Below are 24,271 nucleotides of genomic sequence, written 5' to 3'. Positions count from 1 at the left end.
AGATTTAATGCTGAAATTTAGGCAGAGTCTGTGTGCATTTTACTAATCTCATTCATCATGGAATGAATGTACATAATCTCTTAATTTCAGGGTTGCACAGTGTGAGCCATATATTCTACAATGAGTTTTACCCAGAATCGTACATACATATTCTTACTCTCAGAAAATTCAGCTGAAATTACTACTATGTTTAATAGTAGTTTAACGTAATAGATGTTTAAAGTAATTCATCCTTCAGCCTCACACTTTATAAAACCCAGACCTACAATAATAATTGTGGTTAATTATTAACAATAGTAAGTAAAAATGTTTAACCCATAATATACATAGAACTTAAACAATTTCAGGGATTTATTCTTTTACATATTTGAATTTCTTTCAGTCAGTGTTCTACATTCATAGCTTCCTGGAGTTATGCTTGCTTAGGAGAATTTAGCATGTGTATTTAGAAAATTTCTTTCATCATAACTAACAAGAGCTAAGTAATTAAAATCTAAATATGCCTTTTAATATTCAGGGGACAAGAATAATAAAAATAATAATAATTTAAAAAATTCCATTGAAAGTATACTTGTTCATAGAATAGTAAAATAACAGGCAATGAAATACCATCACCACATTACAGCATAAAGAGAAAAAAATGCAAGTCATTAAAAAGCTTAACACAAACAAGCAAACAAAAAAAACCCTCCAGCATCTGCAACAAGATCTGATTTTTCAAAGAAGCTTCAGCTTTTTCAAATGATGGAAGATTAGCCCTTGACCTATGTTCACCTATGTATGTTCACCTGGAGTTCTGCCGCTGTCCTACTGTCATTAACAACTGCAAAAACAGCCTGCTGTTGAAAATGGTGGAACATGCAGCATTAAACAATTGAATTAATAAAGCTGGTATAAAGATGAGTGTTTCTAATTATTGGGATTTTGAGCCAAATACAGAGATCTGGTACTGAGGTATACACCATCAGTTCTCTTAATCATATCTGCCAACTCAAATCCCTAAAGCCAGATCACAGCATATTCTTGGCTGTGTGTAAAATGAGCAATAGAATATGCCTTAGAAATTGGTACAATAGCTCCTTCAAAATGCTAGTCAGGTACCTCAGTTGTACACCCGCAATAACACCAAATGAATTCCCTTTTTAACATTGCCTTACCTCCATCTCTCACCTGTACAATGAGAATAAGAGTGCTTTCCTACCTGAAAATGGTTTGCAAAAATGCAAGAACATTACACTGAAATATCATCAGATATTCCTTTTCTGGGGAGCAGATAAGGAACTTACTTAGTATTTTTAAATAAGAGCATATCATTTGAAAGCTTAATTATATTGGTAGTGAAAAATGCTCGTTATGAAAGACTAATTAAAAGAAAACAATTTTCATTTTAATTATCTTTCATAACTGCAACACACATTTGTGAGAAAGTCTGCAGTAGCAATGGGTTATGCACTTTTAAGCAATTAAATTTCCTACTTGTCTGATTTTGTTAGAGTAATAAATTATACTAGGAATTTAATAAAGTGGACAGTTAAAAGCATTTAATCTATTCTCTCCAGAACAAACAAGATTAACAAGATAAGATTCAGATTTGAGAAAAATATTTAAGAGATAAGCAAAATTAAAAAGTTAAAAAAGCTCTTGTGGATCCCAAGCAGTAACAAAACTGAAGGAAACACTTTTTAAAAAATGAAAAAACAAAGGTTAACAGGCAATATAAAAGTAATTTCTTTTCTCATAAAATAATTAACCTTTGGAAAAGACTTCCTGTCAACAAAGAAGCTTTTATTGTGCTGTTTAAGGAACTAGGCACATTCCTGAAAAATGAACAATAGGGAACTTAAATAAGCCATAGAAAATAAAGCATCTTAGATGTAGGCAGATCCTGGGAAAGTGGCTCTTTCAGCATAGAAAGCAAACCATTCTCTCCATCTCTTGAAAAGGGAAAACAAACCAAACAGGTACTTTAGAAGTGGGAGGAAAGATGAAGCAATTTAAGTCTCCTTCCCCTCTTACATCCTGTAGTGGTTGGTTTAATATCAGGACTATGGTTTTCCACAAGGTGGATTTGCTGATTAAATATATGCAGCTCCTCACACCATTGTGTTACTACAAATAACTTCCCTCATATGACTAACCCCACCAGGGGATCATTTTGTGAGCAAGGCTTGTATATTCTCAGTATTATAACTATCATTTTGAATAAAATAGTAAGAGCAACTCATTATTTCAAAGCAGGTCAGAGATCAATAACTCATTTTCACTGAAGTCAGTAGGACTGAGGTGCCTAATTCCCTTGGACTACTCTGACTACTCCAGAAGAGTCTCAACTGGTGAATAATAAGCAGGCTTTAAAAAAAAAAAGATAAAATAAGATCCTATAAATCTTGGAGGAAAAGTTTTAAATTCTATAATTTCCATAAGAGACATTTATGTGGAAAAAAAAAAGAATCATGCAGAAAAGCCATACTGGAATAGCAGTAAAACACCACTCATCAGTAAAGCATTTAGTTTCTGGACAGATGGGAGAACTGAGCACATTCACCATCTATCTAGAAATCAAATACCATATACATTCACTTGTTCTTTATTACTTAGTTCTATGCTGCGTATAGGTTACAGTGATTTCTCCAGGGTGAAATTGTCCTTCCCCATCTCATCATATTCTGATAATGACTGGAATGAGTTTGATATATTGAAACATTCTTGCTTTGATTGTGTTTTTCATTCATTACTAAAGCTGAGAATATTGCAGCTGCAAATAGTGTACAATGTTTTATTAGAAAAATAAGTGATTCCAGGTCAAACAAAAGACTGGCATCTGACATTGTAATAAACTGATACTGTACCCTCTTCTAAAATAATCATTCTATGGTTCTGATGCTGAAAAAAATATAAAGCCATTACATTCACATTTGATAATTATATTTGGAAATGCCCCAGGACAGAACAACAAGGCCATGAACTATTCATCTTACTTATAAAAGCCACTGTGTTGAAGTGGAAGCTAACATATTCAGGAAAGGCTGATAAAATAACAGAATAAAAACTGCAAGACTTGAACAAAATGACTGTAAACCCAGCAAGGAAGAAGCCATTTTCTATGAAAGTGGAAAGATTCATGATGCATTTCCCCATTTCAACTTCCCCCCCTACAGCTCTACTTCAACAGAAAAAAAAAGGAAAAAAAATAAAGAAAAGCACAGGAAAGTGTTTCTATCAAGGGCTTTTGCATGGTTTTATGTAAGAAATAATTTGAGATCTATTGGTAGTTTTCCTTTTTTAAAAAGGTTTTTTTTTGTTTACTGCAGAGATGGAGTTGCTGTAAAACATGGAGACACTCTGGAGTGGTAGCACATCATAGCTTTATGTGTATAAGAATACACAACTCGTGATGAAGCTACTGTAAATTGAGTATGCTGATCTCTATGGAGCTTCATCACTTTATTTCACCTGGGGATCTTTAAATAGCCACCAGATATGAAAAGAAATATTCATAACTCATATGTCTGTATTTTGAGATGTATAGGGCTGGGAAAGATATATTAAGGAACAGAAAGAGCACCCTTAATTAAGGCTACAACATGGATTTCCATTATAAGATAAAATTTGGCATCTATTCCTCATTCTAAATTCCAGCTTCACAAATCATACTGGCCATAAGATTTGTAGTCTAGGTCTCAAGCTGAGGTAGGGTTTTTTCACCAAATTTGCAGTAAATCAGACAAGGAGTTCATGAATTACGAGCCTGTGAAATAGAGATATTCACCATAGTTCAAGAAGTCTCAACTTTTTTGTCACTTCATAGCCCCAAAAAAGTAAATAACAATAACTGCAACTTGGAAAAAAGGAAGGTAGATAAGACTTCATTTAGCAGATTCGTGTAGTTGAAGTCTGTGGCACAGCACAAAAATTGCTTGATAGCAATCACATCAGAAACATTATTAACATCTACATTGAGATGCTGATATGAGTTATTCATTGTATGGAAGAGAAATTTGTACCAGATATTTGTTCCTTGAATGCCTTCATTCAGGCAAGCATAGGTACTCATCAATTTTGTGTGTGCACAAAAAGTAGCCCCACACACTTCCCAAGGCTTTCCTGTAATTGAAAAAACAAGCTTCTACGGGAAGGAATGGAGGAAGGGAAAAGGCAAGCACCTCATCATCACTCTAAGTACCAAGTCTCAAAAGGCAAGTCAGTGCACCTTTCTTCAGAACCACCTATGGGAATCTATCATAGAGGCTCCCAATCCATTCTGTTTAATGTTTAACACATTTTAAAAAATCATTCAGAGTATAAATACAGCAGTGGAGCCGTTTTCCTCATTTGTAATATTGTAAAGCATAGCCTTAAAAAGTTTCCCACTACATTCTGTGAAGCAATGATCAAGAAAAAGCATGTGAAAAGGTACACCCGTAAAGAATGCCTGTAGAATGATTTTAGTTGTATCAACAAGTATTTTGCAGCTGATTTAGATTACTGAATTTTATGATTTAACAACAGCATGATAATAAGAGGAAGAGTAATAAAAATTGGCATAAAATTAACCTAACACCACATCAAGTTTTCTCATTACACTGCTCTCCAGACACAGAGCAGCACTACCCAGGGCTATCCAAATAGAACAACAGCCCCATTCTTTGATACAGATCATTCATTTTGAGCCTCCTAACCAGTCTATTTCCTGTTTTCAGTAGGATGGGGACTGTTAACAAGAGCAGAAGTAGCCAGACACGATGGGAGTGCTGTACCTTGCTTCTGATGCAATCCAAGGTGGAGGAAAGGGTCAGTGTGGCAGAGCTCTCTGCCAAGAACAATCCCCACTTTCTTATTTCTACTCATCAGCCACCCTCACATACAGACTGTGAATGGGCTCCTGGCCAGCCACTACATAGGTGCCCAGTAACGCACTTTTAGGCATTCTCTCAGCCAAGAACTATTCCTGTGCCAAACAGGAGACGGGCCACTGTGTCAGGAACAACAAATGCCCTGTTCCTTATCCAGCCTCACTTCCCTGCCCAAATGAATACGGAATGTTCAAAGCAGAAGCCTTCACATTTTCATACATGCACTAAGCTGGAAAAGTATTTTTTAGTGCTGGGTGTAAGAGTAAGTGTAAAAGGTCTTAAGAAAGGCATTGTTTCTCCCAGAAGAGAAATATTTTGTAATGAAGAAAATATTCATTTGGAATTTTCCAGTTTTCAGTGAGCTCTGGTTTTTCATTCTTTTTCATTTTTCGGTGGTGCACTATAAAATAAAAAACATTTAAAAAAAAGATTCTTCTGTCCCTCTCTGTTTACACTTTGAGCTTTCCTGCCTTTCTCCATCCATTTTGGATGCACTGACCATGTTTAATGGCAGTTCTTGATGTAGAAGACCACAGAAACATCAAAGATGCTCGACTTTACTCAAGGCTGGACAATCTGCTGTGCTAGGAAGCCTTCAACTTCAAGAAAAAAAAATATTAGACTACTTTAAGCTGCTTCAATGGAAAAATGAAGGTCACACTAAGAAACAAACAGCTAGTTTGACATCACTGTGATATATGAAATGCAGGTAAATTTCAGCCTAGATTATTTTCTTTCAGAGACATGTAGGTGGCTGAAACTAGCTTTCTAAAGATGACTGAGAAATTTACTTGAATGTGTATAACCAAAGAAACAGTCCTCTATTAATAAAACCAGAGAAACAACAAAAGAGTTTTCACAATTTCTTCATTGCTTGAACATAATCCCTAAATCTGACTTTTGCTCCCAAGGCTGTTCTGCAGCATTTCCTGCAGAACAGTACAACCAGCCTGGAGCTTGAAAAAGAACAAATACAATAGCATTAAGCCCTAACATGGTGTGCATTAATAACCAACTGGTGCATACCTTGGATTTGTTGCATTAAGTAGAGGATGAAAGCAAAGTACCTTCCTTTTTGGCCACCTATGAAGCATATAGCCAGCTTAATAACCCACAACTTGTGTGCTGTTAGGAGGCTAATTACTGGTGTAATGGGATGCTTTCATTTGTTATTTTTAAATGTTTTAAATATTCATTTTGTTTTTTGTAATCATCTTTTAAAACAAAACTGTACTGCATGACTTTTTCTTTTTTGTCTTAGAGCGCCTTTCCATTCTGAAAAGTCTCTGCAAAAGCATGTCAAGAAAATAAGAAGGGATGGACTATGTATGCTTTCTACATTGCTCTAAATAATCATTTGCTAATTTGCTGACCTAAAGTTTTCTAAAACTCATTTTCTTGTTTCTCTTCCTGTGGAGCTGGTAGACCTTTAGCCGTATCTAATGGCCTCAAAAATAAGTTATAACTTACTTTCCTTTGTAAAAACAAAAGTAAACTTTTCTTATTGAGTTACTCCCAGCATTAAACGAAAGAAAAGCTAGAAGTAACTGAAAACTCAAAACTTGATGCTGAAATAGCAACAGAGTACTCTAAATGGTTTTCTAGACCTGTCATTTTCCCTGTCTTACTTGAAGCTGTGCCTCCTCTTGAGCACCTATTTAGTCCTCCACCATATTAATGTCCTCATCCCACTGACACTTTTTTGCGTCTTGAGCTGCATAAGCAAACGCTAGGGAGCGAGGGTGGGCAGCAGCCCTGCAGGTTGCCCGCTGGATCCTTTCAGATGAAATGCCTCTGGCTGCAGAAGAAGTGAGTCACTGGCACAGATGGTTCCATTGCTTTCTATATTCTCCTCAAAAATAGCTTGGAATGGGCATGGGACTTTCTCAGGCCATTAGTGAGGTCTCAGGGTACAGTGCTGTGAGTAGTAATGAGGTTCACTTGCCCCCAAATAAGGCCCAGCTAATCAAACCCACTGCAGCTTTGAAAAGACAGCATTTTTCCCTAGAGAATGATGACTATTTCTAACTGCTATTTAAGGTAGCTATGCCAGTCAAATCTCATAGCACTGCAGATCGGAGAGGGGGGGGGAAAAAAACAACTTTGAAGACCTTGCATAGAGCTTGCAGGTTGGTGTTACCATGCAAATGTTTGCCTCCTACTGACTCATACAGGTGCCTAAAGTTAACTTACGTTTAAGAATTTGCTAGATTAAGATCTCAGTTTAGACAGAGCACGCTTCATCTAGTTTTCCCAACCTTTCACAGGAGCATTAACCACATTCCCTCAGCTCTTGCGACAGATTACCACACCTATAATTCTTTTCATTAGCTCCGACTGATCTGCCACGGGCCCAGTGACAGCTTTGTCAGGAGGCTTCTGACAGCTCTAACATCTAGATTACTTCTGAATCAAACAGGGGAGGAAATATAATTGCTGTTAGCTTAAAAGGTAGCAGCACAGCCTTCTTTGTCAGCTGTGCAGGGTTGAAAAACAGAAGAGCACTCTGGCAACAAAAAAAAAGAAAACAAACAAAAAACCCATAAAAATCAAATAAACAAAGGAGGGTATTGATATATTTGAGGTACTAGACACAGCATGGAAAAAGGTGTTTCCTCACACATTCAGACATGGAAAAATTCACCAAAATATTGATTTGAATTTCATATTTTGAAGTCCTAAATGTACTCAGTGAAGGAATAAAAAAGAAGAATCAACAAGCTCCCCACCCACATCGAGAAAAGGTAGAAAAATAAGATTGTATGACTTTATGTGGGAACGAAGCCCAGGCATATTTCCTCTATCACATAATGCCTATGTATGAGAAGGAAAAAAATGATTTTTCTTCCCTTTGGGGATCTTTATTTCTCTTAAATAAAAATAAGTAAATGTAAAAAGATGCAATACAGATAAATAATCTGAAAGCTTCCAAGTGAGAAGAAAGCAGGTCAACCATCCTTTTACACTGCTATTAGGCTTTCCATCAATACAAGGATATTCACCTTGGCAGGGTTTACATGCATTTATTCAAATATTTTTTGCCTTTGGTCCGAATACTTTCAGTCAGTAACAAGGCTCAGCAACTTCAGCCCCACAACAAAAACTACTGCTTCAAAGGGTGTTGTGCTGCAACTTCTCATACAGACCCACTTCCCCCCAGGAAACAAGAAAACAAAAAACTGAGTCATTCAATAAATCTTTACATATGGCTCTCTAGTAAATGTGTATGTGCATTTCAGGAGGAAATTAAATGTACTTAAAATAAGGCCTGAGGGAGGAAAAAGGGGGAAAAAAGTTCCTCACTTCAAAAAAGCCTGCAACGAGATCATATTCATTGCTGTGGTGTGCACTTTATCAGTTATACTTCTGAAGACTCTGAAAAATGTGGCTGGGAGTTTTTAACAGTACAGTGTTCGCAGTTAATCATCAACAACTTAAAAAGACATTGACATCTGTTGTCTGGGCAGAAGAGGAAAAATGTGGGGGGAGTGGGCAGGGGGGTTGAAACGAAATCAGTTTGAATCCTCCTTAGTGTTACAGAGTCAATAGCAGGAAATTTGCTCTCAGAAAAATGTGGGCTTGTGACCTTCTGTGTTTCAAGACATCCTAATTTAGCTTGATACTTCATGCTCCCTGCTCCTCCCACTTGTACCCCAGAGGCAAGTTTTCTCCTACTGAGAAAGAGATTAAGGGGGAAAGTGCTGAAAGAGGGAGGGTGAAGAAGAAAATAAGACAGGAACAAACTGGATCTGAAGTCCTAAAAATCTAAGAGATTATTAAAATTCAATCACTCTGCAACGAAACTTATTTTTATGCAGACACCAATGACTTCTTTGAACTGATGTTGAAAGGTAACATGAATTTTTTTTTTACTAGTGTTTGAGACCATTTCCTCAGGACACCAAAGAGCTGTTTTTGACACATACAAGTAGTGCTCAGACACTATATAATGAGTATACATCTACTAAGATGCTTTTTATTCATCTCAGTATAGCCCACACAAGTGAATCAACTTCCCAATTAAGTGGTAAACTGTGCAAGCCATGAGACAGCTGATGAATAGTAGTTCCCTACCAATTAGTGGGGAAAAAAAGCCAATATAGAAGATACTAACAAAATTAATCATTCATTATAACTTGGCTCCAAACAATTAGCTCTTAACTCATTGCTTACCCTAGCAATGTAGCTACAGCTACAAACACAGGCACCTGCCTTTCCAAGCAGACCACAGCATCACTTAGCTTAGAAGAAACTCCCAGCCTGGTGTAAGCCTGGACACCCCATCTGCAAACAGCAGAGCAAACAGAGATGAGGAGGGCAGGTGGTGGATACAGCCTTGACTCTGCTTTCTTTCCTATTCATGAGCTGTGCAGAGCAGCTGGCAGGTCACCTCCCCTACCCAATCTAGTGGGAACCCAGAGGAAAAGTCCATTGATGAACATGTCAGCTCATGTGCCTCCTATAGCATGTTGCAGGACGAGGACAGGCTCCTGCTGGCTGGGGTGATCTAGACAGGCAGTAGGTCTCAGGTCCAACATGTTTTATCTGCTGCCAGTTTCAGACTGCTCACAGAGCAGGGACTATCTCAGCAGTGTTGCTGCACACAAGCACAGGGCCAGAGCAGATACCAGGGGTTGGAGCAGATACCAGGGGCTGGAGTTACCTACCCATGTCTAAGTTTCTAAGTCTGATCCCAAAGCATTTAGAGTATGACTTGAAACTCCATAAATTCAGAAATCGTGTTTCTAAAGATGTCAAAAATTTTTGCTTCAGGTTCATAAACAGCACCATATATTGTATTGAGGTTACTGAGCCAATGACAATATTTACCTCAGGAATATTTACCCTCTACAACTGAGCACTTAAACTTGTGACCAAACACTTGTTTCGCTGTGTGTGAGAATCATCTTCCCAAGAAGGCTATACATCAGTTTCATAAATTATAAAATAAGTTGTCTTTGATTGACAGCTTTACTATCTTGCCAGGGGAAAATCAAAAGAGGAGAATTTAGATCAAAGATTAAAGTGCTCCTATTCATAGATTTCTACATTTTCATATCAGAGGGGAAAAAAAAGCAGGAAAAAAAAACAAATCACATTCATCTGGACTGACCTCCACACATTATGGGTGAAAAAAAATCTGATCTGGGTAAGCCAAAGCACACTTTTTGAAAATCATTCCATCAAAATTAATATATTTTGAAAATATAAAGAGTATGTTGCATGGTAAATTGATCAAAGTTAATTACCTTCAGTATTAAAAACACACTCTTGAATTCTTGAATTGAAGCCTGGATTTAACAAAGCTGATCTAATGTCATTAAAATCTGGTCTGTTGTATTGTAGTGCTCTTGCTGCATCTTGAAAAGCATAGAAAGACAAAAGAAGAAAAGAAAAAGAAATCTCCCTTTTCCCACAGAAATAATAAAATCATCCAATACCACAAACAGAACTTTATTTACATAAAGTCCTAATTTGTTGAACTATGATCAGTTCTGGAAAAAAATAATTTGATCAGCAAACAAAAAATGCATTGTGTAAGCTAGAAATTAACTTTGCTTTGTCTCTAAGAACAGCCTGTGAAAAATATTTTCTTTAGTTACATTCTGGCAGATCTAATGCAAAGAAGTGATTGGAATATTAAAAAAAACTATAAATTTTTGAACAAAATTTCTTATTTGCTCCAACAAAAACAGTTTGCCAAACCTAAAAATCAGTTCAGTCACCCTAGAACAATATTAGTGACTGAAAAAAACATTCACTCACCTGTAATGGTACCTAATAATAGTAGCAATATAATTAACAATTACTGTATACTTTTGTTTTCACACAAAGAGTTTACAACAAATTCTTATCTTACATCTTGAGCAGACACTGATATTTTTCATAAATATTCATCATGAATGCTCATAAATATTTGATTAATATTAATTGGTTGTTTGTTTTAAACATAGCTTTTTCTTTAGTTGTCATGACAGTAATGGAAGCTATTTGCATGAGAGAAAGATGGAGACAGAAAGATTTCTAAGATGAAGAAATGAGAGACTAAGGCAGCACATTACTTCCTAAGTTGTTATAAAAAGGTAGTGGCTTTAACTGTTCTAAGAATACGTAGGAATAAGAGTAGGGTCCCCCAGTCATGGGATAGGGTATTACATGACTAAGTTAAAAGATCAGAAAATAAGGTTCACTGTTACTGTAGCTAGTGGATCTATTAATTTCATGGTGTTGCAATTTGTCTGCATAGACAGATGTTATCCTGAGTGTGGGGAGGAACAGGCAAAGAGAAAACAGGTCATTAAACAGGGTGAAAAGGCAGTCAGTCAGTCCATGGAGCTGGGTCTGGATCTGTCGAGCTGAACCTCCAGAGTTACTGATCACCATAAATACACTTGTTTTTCTTTCTTCATAGATTCAAATGCCACCAGTCCAGGAAAATGTGTGCACAAAATTCACTGGACACACTTTTGCAGAGTAGAGTGGTTCTCTTTAACATAAACTTATATAAGAGGGGACCTAACTGCTTTCCATTTGAACTTGTTTTGCTCCTAGCAGGTATTTATGGGGATTCAGGCACAAGCTGGACAACTGGAAGCAAGTCTTAGCTAACTGTGGATGGCATACACTAACAGCATTCAGGTGTGCCACAGGTTCCCAGCCAGACTGGCCACTCCTAGAAATTAATATCTGGCAGTACCAGCAGAAGGAGAGAGCCTTACAAATAGAATAGCATTTAGAGCTGGCTTTGAATGCTTCGATACTGAGCTGTTCTATCCTAGAGTGGAAGAGAGAGAGTCAACAGGAGCCAACCAACCCTGCTTACAGCCAGCCATGGCTGGCAAGAAAGGCAGGCCCATAAAGCCAGCCAGAGTCTTTGTCTGGCTACTACACTTTCATCTCATGTTCTCCTGTGTTTTGAGATATGAGAAAACTCATTGCACAGAATGCTCAGTAAATGGAGACTAGCACAGTTCTGAAAAGGCTTATTAGCTCCAGACTAGCTTCACACAAAGCCATGCAAATGTCTCCACATTGCACTCCCTATTGCTCATATTCCACATTTTTCTCTGGGAGATTCCCCAGATCTCCATTACCTACAATAATGGGGTTGTCAAGATCACTGACAGCTACATTAGCATTAAAACAATGCAGAATGCACCTCCTCCATGTTTCTGGACCAGAGCCAGTTATTAACTGCTGTGAATTAAAAATAAGCATTCTGTTATGGCAAAATGATTGTGTAAGTTCCTTCCTACACCTTCCTTTGTATACCTGGTACCAGACATTCTCCTGAAATGGATAGGGAATAATTAGTAGGGAGTTTATAATATAAATGATACATTAGAAATAATTTAGCATCTCTCCATAGAGAATTTTTAAGGATTTTTTTTCCCCTCAATAAGACATGTGCATCTCTCATGCACACTGCATACCTACACAAATTAAATAAGACTTGGAAATTATGGCCTACAAACTAAGCGTGAATTTCCAATTCAATTCTGTTGTCAAAAACAAGTTCTAGGGCACAAAGCTTCACAGGAACCTCCAGCAAGGCAATTCAAGTCATAATTCTTCTCCACCCTGTTAGTACAGGTGAAATTGGAATACTGTTGGCAGTTTTCATTTCCCAAAATTAATATCTGCATTGAAATGATTTAGATAAAATGATACCTACAAGAAGAAAATGAATAATTTTGTTTAGTTTTGAAATAGTCACTTGAGAAAGTAGTTGCCATGAGAACTCTTGTGTTTCATACAAAGAAAACTATATTAGGATTGCAAAATCAAATACTCAAGAATTAGCAAATGCCAGAATTAAGCTCATCTTTTCATCCTTTTATGTTCTTCCCTGCAAATGTCTTTAATTACATGATAATAGTGTTTTTTTCCAAGCAAACTCCTCCTTCATTCAGCATAAAAGGTGGAAGGTGCTTACTAAGCATGCAGCTATTAAATCTGTATTTTCATCCCAATCATTAATCCTCCAAATAGGCTTTATAAATGCAGGACTGAATACACGATATTCTACTTCCAGATAAAAGTTTCATCGATGTCTGTACAGCACTACTTGAACAAACTGAGTAGTCACAATTTTTGTTTCCATAGCACTCAATTTTAAAGGTAGCAAGTGGAAATTTGATGATATTCAGATGGAATTTCATAATAACATCCTGATGTTATAGACCACCTGAATAGACCACAGATGGAGGGAAAAAAATCATTGCCATTGCCAATTATTTAAAGGTTTGTGCCCTGAAAGGCTATATTCATAACACGAATTTGATTCATAACATTTAAAAAGAATCAGTATATTTGATTGTAAGACTGCTGCAGACTAACAAACAATTTCTCATTGGCTGCCCGATTGATTGTCTTCATGGGGAGCTAATGTAAAGTAAATGTTACTTCATCCTTACATTCAGTCCCCTAATGTCTTCTGAATTATCAGTGGAGATATGACAGAATGATATCAATGATCTGCATAACAATAAAAAAGCAAATATTTTGTTCAAATCTAACAGATGAAACATGACTCATATTGCCTGGAGTAGCACAAGTAGAAAATGCGATTAAAAACATAAAAGAGAAGGGAAAAGAGAAAAACAAAAGTAGTTTCTAGTTTACAGCTACTAAAGTGCATGACAATTACTAGAGATGCTGCAGTTCAGACAGTCTGGCTTGTGCCTCTGAGATTCCAAATCCTTCAAATAACAATAAACTCTATATTGGATGTAAAGACATGCATAGCACTAAAAACTCCAACTGCACAAGCAAGAGAAAATTTTCATAATACCTGAGAGAACTGGTATTTAAATACTTAGCATTTCAATACTTCAACAAATAAATGCTGAATTTCTGCTTTTATGTATTTCTTTTCTGACTTTTACAAACAGAGAAACAAGTTAAGGACAAAAAAAAACATCTGATCTCATCTGGTTTTCAGATACCACTGAGTTCAGCCTGGCATGCTATATCATCAAGGCTACCTTTTCTGTCAATATTGGCATTTTACAGTAGAATATATTATACATATTTCAGTTCCTTCCTCTTTTTTCAGCAACTGATTCTCCTAAAAATCTCTTATTTGCCAGTTCTACCCAGAAACAGAACAAAATCCTCTTGCTCTCTCCTGCTGGGGAAGAGTCGATAACAGCTCATTAACATCTGTCTTAGTTTAAAGGAGAACCCAGGCTGCAGGAATGCAGTCAAGTAAACCACCACTGCTATGACCCCCAGATGACCAGGGAGCCAGAACGGTGTGTGGCACAAGGCAGTATACAAAAAGCAAAACATTTGCTTAGATATCTTAATAAGAAGCCAAAGTTCCTCACAGATAGACAGCCTGAAAATCGCCTTCTGCATCACAAATATTACCTTTTCCAAAAAAGGAAAATACATCAATTGTATGTAGCTGGAAAAGCAGTTAAGTAAACTCAAATCTAATAAAAAAAAATTAGTTTTAGTTCCCCTTTCTACTCCCTCTCTCCTCTTCACTGCTAACACTTTTTGATATAGTTTGTAACAGTAAGTGCCTGAGAAATGATCATTAACTACAATTAAGCAATTTTAATTCTATTAAAAGTAGTCAGGTTGTTATCACTACTGATCTGATGACTCTGCTAACATTAATGTAACATCTGAGGTTTGTTCTGAAAAATATTATTGACTGAATGTTTATTTTGCCACTTGAGTACAAAACCCCACCGCAGTCAATATTCCAGTCTCAGAGAGCTAAGTTCTTATACTCTTGTCAAGAAGAAGAAATGTCAGTTATGTGCAGTCCTTTGTGCTGTGGACCACTGTATAATCAAAGAATATTAAGATAGTGTATAATCAAGGAAAATTGTATAAAGGAATATTGTATAATTAAATAATATTAAGATGTTATAACAACGAAATAAACAAGAGAGTTAGGCAAAGCAAGACAAAGAGAATAGATAGGATGCTTACCCGTGTCGTGGGCTCGCTCAGGAAACTCCAGTGGAGTGGATCTTCAGAAGAAGAAAACCTCCCCTGGTAGTAGTCAGCTCTTAAATGGGTCTAGGACAGGTGGAGCCAGGCTCCACCCTTTCCTGCAGCACAGGTGAATTGCTTTCACCTGTGCTCCCCTGGCTCACTCATTGCTTGCCCCAGGTGATTAATCAGAACTTCAGGCCATGACTCAGCAGTTCCCATACAACCACTTGAACAAGAATGAGGAACTGCAACTGAAGAAGTGCTAGTATTTCCCTAAAGTAGATTTAATAAATATTGTCCTTGGCCAGTATGCCTCTAACCTCTGGAAAGCACTGTTAGAGATGTGGTCATGGAGTTCTTACTTAAGAAAAAGTTGTGTTTATTACAAATATTGGAAGAACTAATTATAGCCAAATACAGCACGGGGTATTTATAAAGAAAAATTCTTGAGTGCTTTCCACCACGCTGCAAACCATGACTGAGCTGCAGCAATCTAAGATACTACTGCTAGTCAGCTGAGTAGTGCTACCTCTTCATGGGTAGGATTTCAGTCTGTTCAGGGTATGAGATGAAATCTAATTGTTCACACAGTTATAAAAGCTCATCTGTGGATACCTTGTCTACTCGCTACTTTTTACTAACTTAGTTATTAGTAAAAACTGTTTGGCTTGGTCTACGCATTGTCTGCAAAGTAAATCTATTTTGGTTAAGGGTACATAATTGCTTTAAACAAAGTGTTTTTACTAATTTATAACCTCAAGGTTCTCTATTACAGCAAAATATATGGCAAAATGAGAAGTCTTATTGCTACACTGATTTTTTTTCTTTCATTAACTGGTTCTTCTCTACTTCTGCAAGAAAGCAAGTGCAGTTGTATTAAATAAAGTAGATCCATTTCCTCTTAAATATTGTACTGTACTTGAATATTGCCCAAATTCTGCTCGAAAGGAAGAAACAGAGAGAGAGAGAAAAAGTGTTCTTCAGAGGTTCCTGTCTTACCTTCCCATTGAACGTCATCTGCAATATAAGAGGGTAGAGGCTGTAAACCACCCCCTCCCTTCCCACCCTCCATGCTTCCTGTTTCTCAGGAAAGCAGAATAAGTCAGAAGCTATTATTTGGGTACCAGAATTTTTCATCCTCCATTGAACAACTTACATGACCTTTCGTATAGGTATAAAGCTCAGTTGCCCATTCATTAGGTTGACAAACTTGTCAAAACCCTGCAGGACTGTGTCAATTATGTCAAAAATGCTTACAGGTGCCACAATATGTGTCAGCACTCAACTGACTCCTGTCAGCCATTGCTGAAATGACAAGAAACCCTTCTGGGGACAAAAGGCAGCAGAGGAAAATGAAAGAATCCCACTCATTTTCTTGACTCTGGCTGCTCTCACACTAGCAACAGCTATTGCAGTTCTTTTTTACTGGAAGCTGCCACATCATTCTTTATTGAAATAAGTAATTAGTGAATTTTCTCCTTAACATCGCTGCCGTTAATCATATTACATTCCAAACATACTGACCTAATAACTTTGAAGTATGAAGATTCTAGTTTCAGTCCTACCTTTGGGAAATACAACCTGAAAGTAAATTCTAGATCTGGGTATAAGGAATAAAAAAATTATTAAAAGAAGAAAAAGTTATTTGTATTGCATGATGTCCTAACTGTTTGATACAGCATCTTTCTGATAATCTTATGGTTAACAATGTTATGGTTAACAAAAAATGATAAAATTTGATTAAAAGTAGTGGTATAATCAGAATTTTTCTGGACAGTTCTTTTCTCATTTTTTCACCAAGTAATAATCTTCAGTGAAGTTTCTGAATAATAACCAATAAATGTACACTGCCTCATAGAGTCTACAAAACACAGTTTCCCCATACTCTCATTCACTTGATAATTGGAATTATTTTCCTCCATTTAAATTGTTCATAAAGTATGCAAGGAAATAAACATAAAAGTATGAGGAGAAATAGCAGAACTGCTTTATACTTTATATTGAACCGTATATAGCAGTTGTCATTTTCCTTGCATATTTTGTTTGCCATGAACTGTTACCTAACTAAACAGTTTTGACTTCTTTCTCCATAAAACTTCTCCATTAAACGACAGAGAGAGCTTTACAGTCCAGTCTAGTGGCTGCAGAAAGGTTTATAATATCATTGGCTAGTAGCAGGGCAAAATAAAGTGGCTAGATTAAGCATCCTGAAAATTTTAGATTAAATATAAAACAGAAACTTCCTTACGTTAACCATTTTTTTTCCCCATAACCTTTGCTCCAGAAACTATCTTGTTCTTCTTGATCACTTTCAGTTCATTAAAACCTGTATAGTAAGAAGCAAAGTATATTGAGAGTCTAAAGACTTAGAAAGTAATTATAGAGAGAAGGCAATTAGAGATAGGGAACCGTGCAAGGCACAAATGGTTTGCCAGTGTTTTGCCAAAGTTCTGTTGGCACATTGTGCCTTTCCATTCTTTATAACAGCAGAAAAATAAAGGAGAGTCAGCATATGGTCAGCATTTTTTAGCCATAGGTCTCAAGTAGCTTTGCAGACGTCTTCTCTGTTCCTACCTTTTCCATGGTGGAAAAAAAAAGTAAGTGGCTTGCCTCTGTACTAACAGTGATATGACTTCTGGGTCAGGAACATTGTAAATACAGAACAATTTCATCCAAGTATACTTCATACTATTTACTTTTGTTTTTCTTCCTTTTCATAAATGAGAAAGCATCATTTTAATGTCCTCCTGCTTTGTTATCCTTTTTACTCAGAGGGGCAGACCAAAAGATGGTAGATCCTAATCCCCTGTTCTACTGCAGAAAGTGCTCTTGAACAAAAACAAACAGATAGATGAAGAATAAGGAAAACAGCTTTTTCATGTCCTAAATTTCCTTGCGAGGATAAAATACTGCTGTTACATCAAGCATATAGCAATCTGACATGAAAGGAACTTGTCCTGGAAAACCTAAACAAGTTCCCATGAGCAAAGTCTTTAATGGTCATACATTTTTGGAGCAAGTGCTCCAAAAAATACTCCCCTTCCCTCTCACCTGAGTATAAGACTTCTAATAGGAAAATGGACTTCAAGTTTCATTGCATTAAGATACAATGGGTTTGCTCTGATCATTTGCAGATGGAAGCATAGGGTGTGGTCTTGCTCTAGACTCCAATCTTGGTAATGTTGCAGATGTTTGGGTGTTGTGTTTTTTGTTGTTGTTATTGTTTGTTTGTTTGTGTTTTTTTTTTTTTTTTCTGGTATTGAATTATGTCTATAATCTGAAGGAAGGGTGCTGAAGCAGGAAGATTGTATAAAATTTGTGGCCCGAATGAGGGCTTCCCTCTCTGATAGTGCAAAGGCATAGGAGAGTGGAGAACAAGCCATCCTTTTCAAGTATCAAACCTGGGTAATAAGAGAAATGCTAACATCTGCAACAGGGTTGCACACACAATGATCAATGCTGACAATGAATGACATTGGGAACAAAGAGCTAAACACTGCAACCAGAAGCTGAATGGTAGTCATATCAGTCATTAAAAATGAAAAATGACTACCTTAATACATTGTGTCCTCACAAACACATACTTGCTTTTGTCATTGTTCAGACAAAACAAACAAACAAACAAACAAAAAACTGTAGGAGTGCGAGTCACACAGCATTGAGGAGTGGTATCCTGATAGATTCTGTCATAGTTGAGCAGTAATACATACCCAAATGCATGATTGAAAACCCATCTGAGACTGTTTTACTGGAAAATATTCCAGCTCATTTTCACCATTTCTGTACTAGCAAGAAGCAAAGAGAACTGCAAGGACTTCCCTAGCTGTGATCATCCACCCTGTGTCCCTGTTGCTCACAGAATATCTGGGATTTGCTGCCAAGGAAGAGGCTCTGTGTCATCAGGTGTGCATGATGCACAAGGTAGTACAACAAAATTTACCACTGAAGAGCAGAAGATGTATTTGAGACTATTTGGATCAAAATCATGACATAATGAGATGCCCACCTGGCAGCACTTCTGAGAGCAGTAGCCGACTAAAAAACCTCAGACTTTTAGAGGTTAATTGGACCATGAAACTCCTGAGCCAAACTCAGTGTATCATTCTTAGCATGGTACTCTTCCCTCTTCTATGTCTAAACTTTGTCTTGCTTTTTACCGTAACAAATTTCAGTCAACAGTGCATTAATATGTTTTCCACTATGTCTGCTAACCCATTCTCATCTGGCTTGAGTATTTCTTTATTGACGCTACATGCTGCTGTTCCAAGAACTTTGCACAGTCAGCCCAACACTAACAGACACTGCTGCCTACTGGTTTCCCATCTATAAGCCAGATGCCTTCCAATGCAATTCTTAGGATAAGTTAAGCACTGAAGAATTAGAGCAGTGAAAATCAGCAGAGTAATCACAGAATCACAATTAAGTTTATCATCAAAATAAATACCTAATGTTAGGTTGTTTGGAACTGTCCAATTGTGTATTTGTGATCTTAAGACAGAAATGCATGGTGGATCAATTCATTCCTACAGCAACCCCACAATATCCAGGAATTCAGTGGTAATAGAAGCAAAGAAGAAATTTCAAAATTCCTTGTTGATCATTCCTCATATGTATAGATCTTTCAGCTGAGTGGTCTGAACTCTCAGTTTAATTAGTGTGGGTCTTTCTCAGTTCTTTAATGATAGCTTTATACCTTGTCTAAAAAGGAGTTGTACAAACATTATGTCAGTGAAATATAGCACAAAAAATTATGGTTATTAACTCTGGAGAACATTATTGAGGTTTCAATTACTGTTTTGAGCAAGTTTAAAGAAATATATCAAACAGAACTGTTGTCTAGAAAGGCCAAGTGAGCTATACTTCTGACTACCCACTGCGCTGATGACTGTAGCAATTGCCTCTGATCCATATATTTCTGGAATATCTTTGGGATCCAGTATCATGACAGATGTAAAGGAAAGTTTATGCAGCCAAAAAAATACAGAAAAAAAACAGTCACCTCTCTATTCTGGATTATTAACACCTCTGACAACCCAGAAACATATCTCTATGCAACTGTGAAATCACACTGATAAAAAATTTTAGATAGTTTAGGAGTAAAAAAAATTAATGTCTTCAAGTTTATCAAGGGATGAATAAGAATTCTGACAACCTAAATTTTTGAATTTCAGCACTGATAAGTACATTTTTGTGGGACTGTGATGTCAAAGCCCTTTTATATATCTAACCTTATTTCTTCTATAGTGTTATCAATTTACCTAGATCTACCCCTGAGTAAAAGTACTACTCTGGGTAAGATTATTATAATTTGACCTTTAAAGACAATTTCAGAACATCCCAGTTTAATTTAATTTTATAAGTGACATTAACACCTATCACATACTACAGATGCTCTTAGAAAATATTAGAATGAACAGTGTATGCATAAAAAGTGGCAACAGAGCACCTACTGCACCTTAAGGTGTAACTAGCTCATAAAAATATCTTCAGTCACATTAACATCCATAAAAGAAAAAAATAGGGCTGCAAAGTCCTTTTCTCCTAATGCACAACCTTCCCCCAAAAAATTGTGAAGAAACAACCCAGGAACAGATAGTCTAAAGGCTCAGCAACATGGGAGTAATTACATACTAGAAGGACAAATGCATTCCAGAAAACAGAGCCTTGCTGTATCATATCTCTAAGGTGAAGTTCAGATCAGCACAAAGGGTCAGTAGAAGACTTGCTTTCATGTAAATCTTAATAAAGCCCAACCAAAATGCAAATTACCAATTCTTTTAAAAAAGTGACTTAATTGAGAAGCCTGTATAAGTTTCACTTCCAGTATGAGTTCCAGCAATCAAGCTTATCTGATGCTCATAAAGAAGGAAAGGATGCTGTGTCTCATCTAATCTAAGTCCCAATCCAAGTTTTCATAAATATCAAAATTCTGAATTTTGAAGACTACATTTTTGCAATGTAATGGTGTCAGTGAGGTACATCTTAAAGGTAATATTTTCATTTGCAATCTCCAAGCACATCTGTATTTGAATATTGGACATGTTTATCTCCTGCAAACTGACTTTCAGATTTTAGAATTTCATAATTAAGACCTGTAGATATCTAGCACCAAACTTTTCGCTTAGGAATTTTCCATGATTTACCATATTTGAAAATGTTACTATATATATGGTGTAAGCATTTATTTGAAGCTAAAAGCATTTAATTATTTTTTTAAATAGAATTCAAGTTAGGAAGATGAATAATTTTTTTCAGAAAAAAAAGTCTTATCTGAATTTAAGGCTAGTGAGGCTAATTCTAGAGAAAATTAAAATATTTCTTCACCTAAACTCATAAAATTTTTAGACAATACTTAGAATAGTCTACTATAAATAAAACATAGTTTTAGGAAAAAAAAATCTTAGTTCTGTCATACTAAAGTACAGCTAAGACAAGGTTTTTTTTCCACCAGCATTAGGTATTGTTGAACAATTAATTTTTTTCCAATATTAGTGATCATACGATTCTTCATTTGATGCCTCACCACATTTTCAGATAATTTCTGTAAGACAAATGGCAATACATTCTAGACTAGCTTAACATTAGTTCAGAATCTGGGTCCTTTTCATAATATTTTCTAAGAAAATGCAAATGCAGTCCCTTAGAAGGCTATTGGACAGATGTGAGACAATTTTGATGTGGTCTTATGTAACTGCAGATGGGCTTTCATTTCCACCTCCTACTCATCATCAACTCTGAAGGATATTAAATTAAGTTCAGCTTGCATAGGAACCTCACTATGTTAAAACAAGCTTTATGTGGATCGAAAGCAATTGATTTGGCCCATGGCTATCTGGCTTATCACATCCTTTTATAACAACTCTTATCACCATTAAGTGTTCTAAAGGGCACTGCTTTATTTTCATTGTGAGTTTCTGACTTTTCTTGCTTTGAAACCAAGCCCATATATCTTCTTATTATTTTTTTCCTTGGCAGTCTGCGCTATATTAAAAAGACTTTGACACACCTGTATGTGTTTTGTGATTTTTTTTTTTCCTCTCTAAACAATCACCATCCTTGCAGCTCAACGTGCATTTCCTGTGGTATGCTTTTGTTAGTCTGTACAATTGTTGCAAAAAAATATGCATCTTTTTAATGATGTTATCCTCATCAGATTTGTATCAGGCATCCTTTGATTATATCCCTTTGATTATATAAACCAGTAGTAACCTGCTATGGATATGTGATTCAAGAAATGTACTTTTCCTTCTTTGCCTTGAAGACTATCCATACGTATTTTGAGAAGCATGAGGTAAGTGCTACCTTATCTGCCCTCTGTCTTGTTCTACCCTACCAGGAAACTGGTTATTTCATCCTTACAAAAGAAAATTCTATGCGAGTTTGCCCCACTTGAGCACAGCAGGAAGAGACCTATAAAGACAGAGCTGAATAAAAGAATATTTGTCCTTTGCGCTAACAATCCTACTGGGGGACAAAGGCAGGTAGATTCTTCTGCCACAAGGATTAGAGGAAAGCATAGGAAACATGACCATCTGCTCCTTTTACCCATAGTTATCCTTTCAATCCATAGGTTTCCTACCTACAGAAGTTTTTACCTTCATTCAAATTCAAAGCTCCTTTTAAGTATTTATGCATGTACGTTTACAAAATCTTCCCTATCCACATTTGGAATAGCATACATGAACAGAATAAGCTTGGAAAATTCAAAGAAAGAGATCTCTCAGCAAACTTTTCTTACCAGAATTAACTTCACTTAATAAATTTTATCTTTATAGCTAAGAGAAACGCACACTTGTTATCAGGACTGACATATATGTGTTATAGAAGTTGATAAGAAACATTTTAAACTTTGGAAACAGAAATATTGCAACACTATTAAACGATCTGCAAAAATAGTATCATGGAACTTTAGGAAAAGGGAAATTATAAAAAATGGACAACTGACACAATCTATTTGAAATACTTGAAAAAAGTTGAGAAAAGGGCAAATAATTAGGAAAGAGAGTTCCCCAGAAACTTTTAAAAAGGCTGCATTTTTTCTAAGTCCAGAATAAAGGAAAATTCCAGAGAGAGTGGAATTTTACCCAGAAGAGAAATAACCAGTTCTATTACCTGTAAAAGAGCAATGAAATCATTTGGAAATCTGATGACACTTGAAATGGCTCTCCTGTGAAGGCCAAATTCTCTAGCACACATGCATGCAACTTCCTTGAAATTGACAGAACCGTGCCAATTTTCAAACACAGAGAAATTAACCCCAAACATAGCTGCATTAGAGTCCCATTATGAATATGAAAACAATATTTTGTCAACAAGCTTTTCTTAATTCACAAAGGTTGACATCTACACCATAGAAGAGAGTTTCTATAAGGCTACATACCTTAATTAAAGGCAAAGAGAGAGGTAATCCACTGTGCCCCTGCTGGAGGTGAAACATCCTACAAATACCACAACATAATTTGCATCACTATCATTACTGCTCGTAACCAAGTTCTATGATCTTGAGATATAATTAATGTAGATGGAGTTGCATACACATAAAACAGGAATAGCTCTTTTCAAGATGTCTTTGATCCTACTCGTAATTAAACCCCACATACCCAAATACAGGATAGAACAGATTCACTGAAACATTTGCATAAAGGTCTCCAACACTGTTGTACATTCCCTCTACAGCTCCCAGAGGGCTAAGGGTCTCATTTTTCACACTTTGAAATCAATAATGTTTGTGACCAGGTTACCCTGAAATTCTGGGCATTGCTTCACAAAACCGTTCAAAATAATAAAATAGGATTATATATACTTTTCAGGTCATCTTGGAGATTTTTCACGCATTTCAGCATGTCATGCACATCTGTGGTAGCTCTTAATCTACTTTTTGCTTTCATTTTTGACAGTTTTCTGCTATTGTTCCATTCTGACTCCTTTGCTGTCTGCTTCCACCCTTCCTGATTCCTTTGCTGTGACAGCAAAGACTACCAATCATGTCTGATATGCACAGTGTAGTGGCTAAAATCTGTCTCATGCCACTGCTAGGAAAGCTTTTACTGCAGTACCTGCAGCTTATTTTGTTTTATTTGTAGAGTATATATTTTAATTATATTTTGTAGTACCTATGTTATAAAGCTCTTTCCGTCATGCTATAGAATGGACCAAAGATAGACATATATGTACTCACCTACAAACAAATAAGCACACAACTGTGCATACGCATTTTCTTCATAGACACTAACCAGGTGATGCTCCTAGAGTGATCTGGATATTTATGAACATACAGAGTGAAATACATGTGACCAGCTGAGTAGTCTCTTGAGAACTCCTTTGCCTGTGCTGGTAAGTGAAGGCAAATGCTTTGTGAATCCACCTAAGATGGCCTCCCTGCAAATGGAGCACAAAAAGATGCTCATTAACAAAGAATAAGAACGGAATTTCTGTCTGCCAGATTATCCTGGCATTAGTAA

This window comes from Phasianus colchicus, chromosome 3, assembly GCF_987193195.1.
Source record: "Phasianus colchicus chromosome 3, bPhaCol1.hap1.1, whole genome shotgun sequence".
NCBI classification, from domain to species: domain Eukaryota; kingdom Metazoa; phylum Chordata; class Aves; order Galliformes; family Phasianidae; genus Phasianus; species Phasianus colchicus.
The sequence above is the reverse complement of the archived record's forward strand: the minus strand, read 5'-3'. Positions refer to the sequence as shown.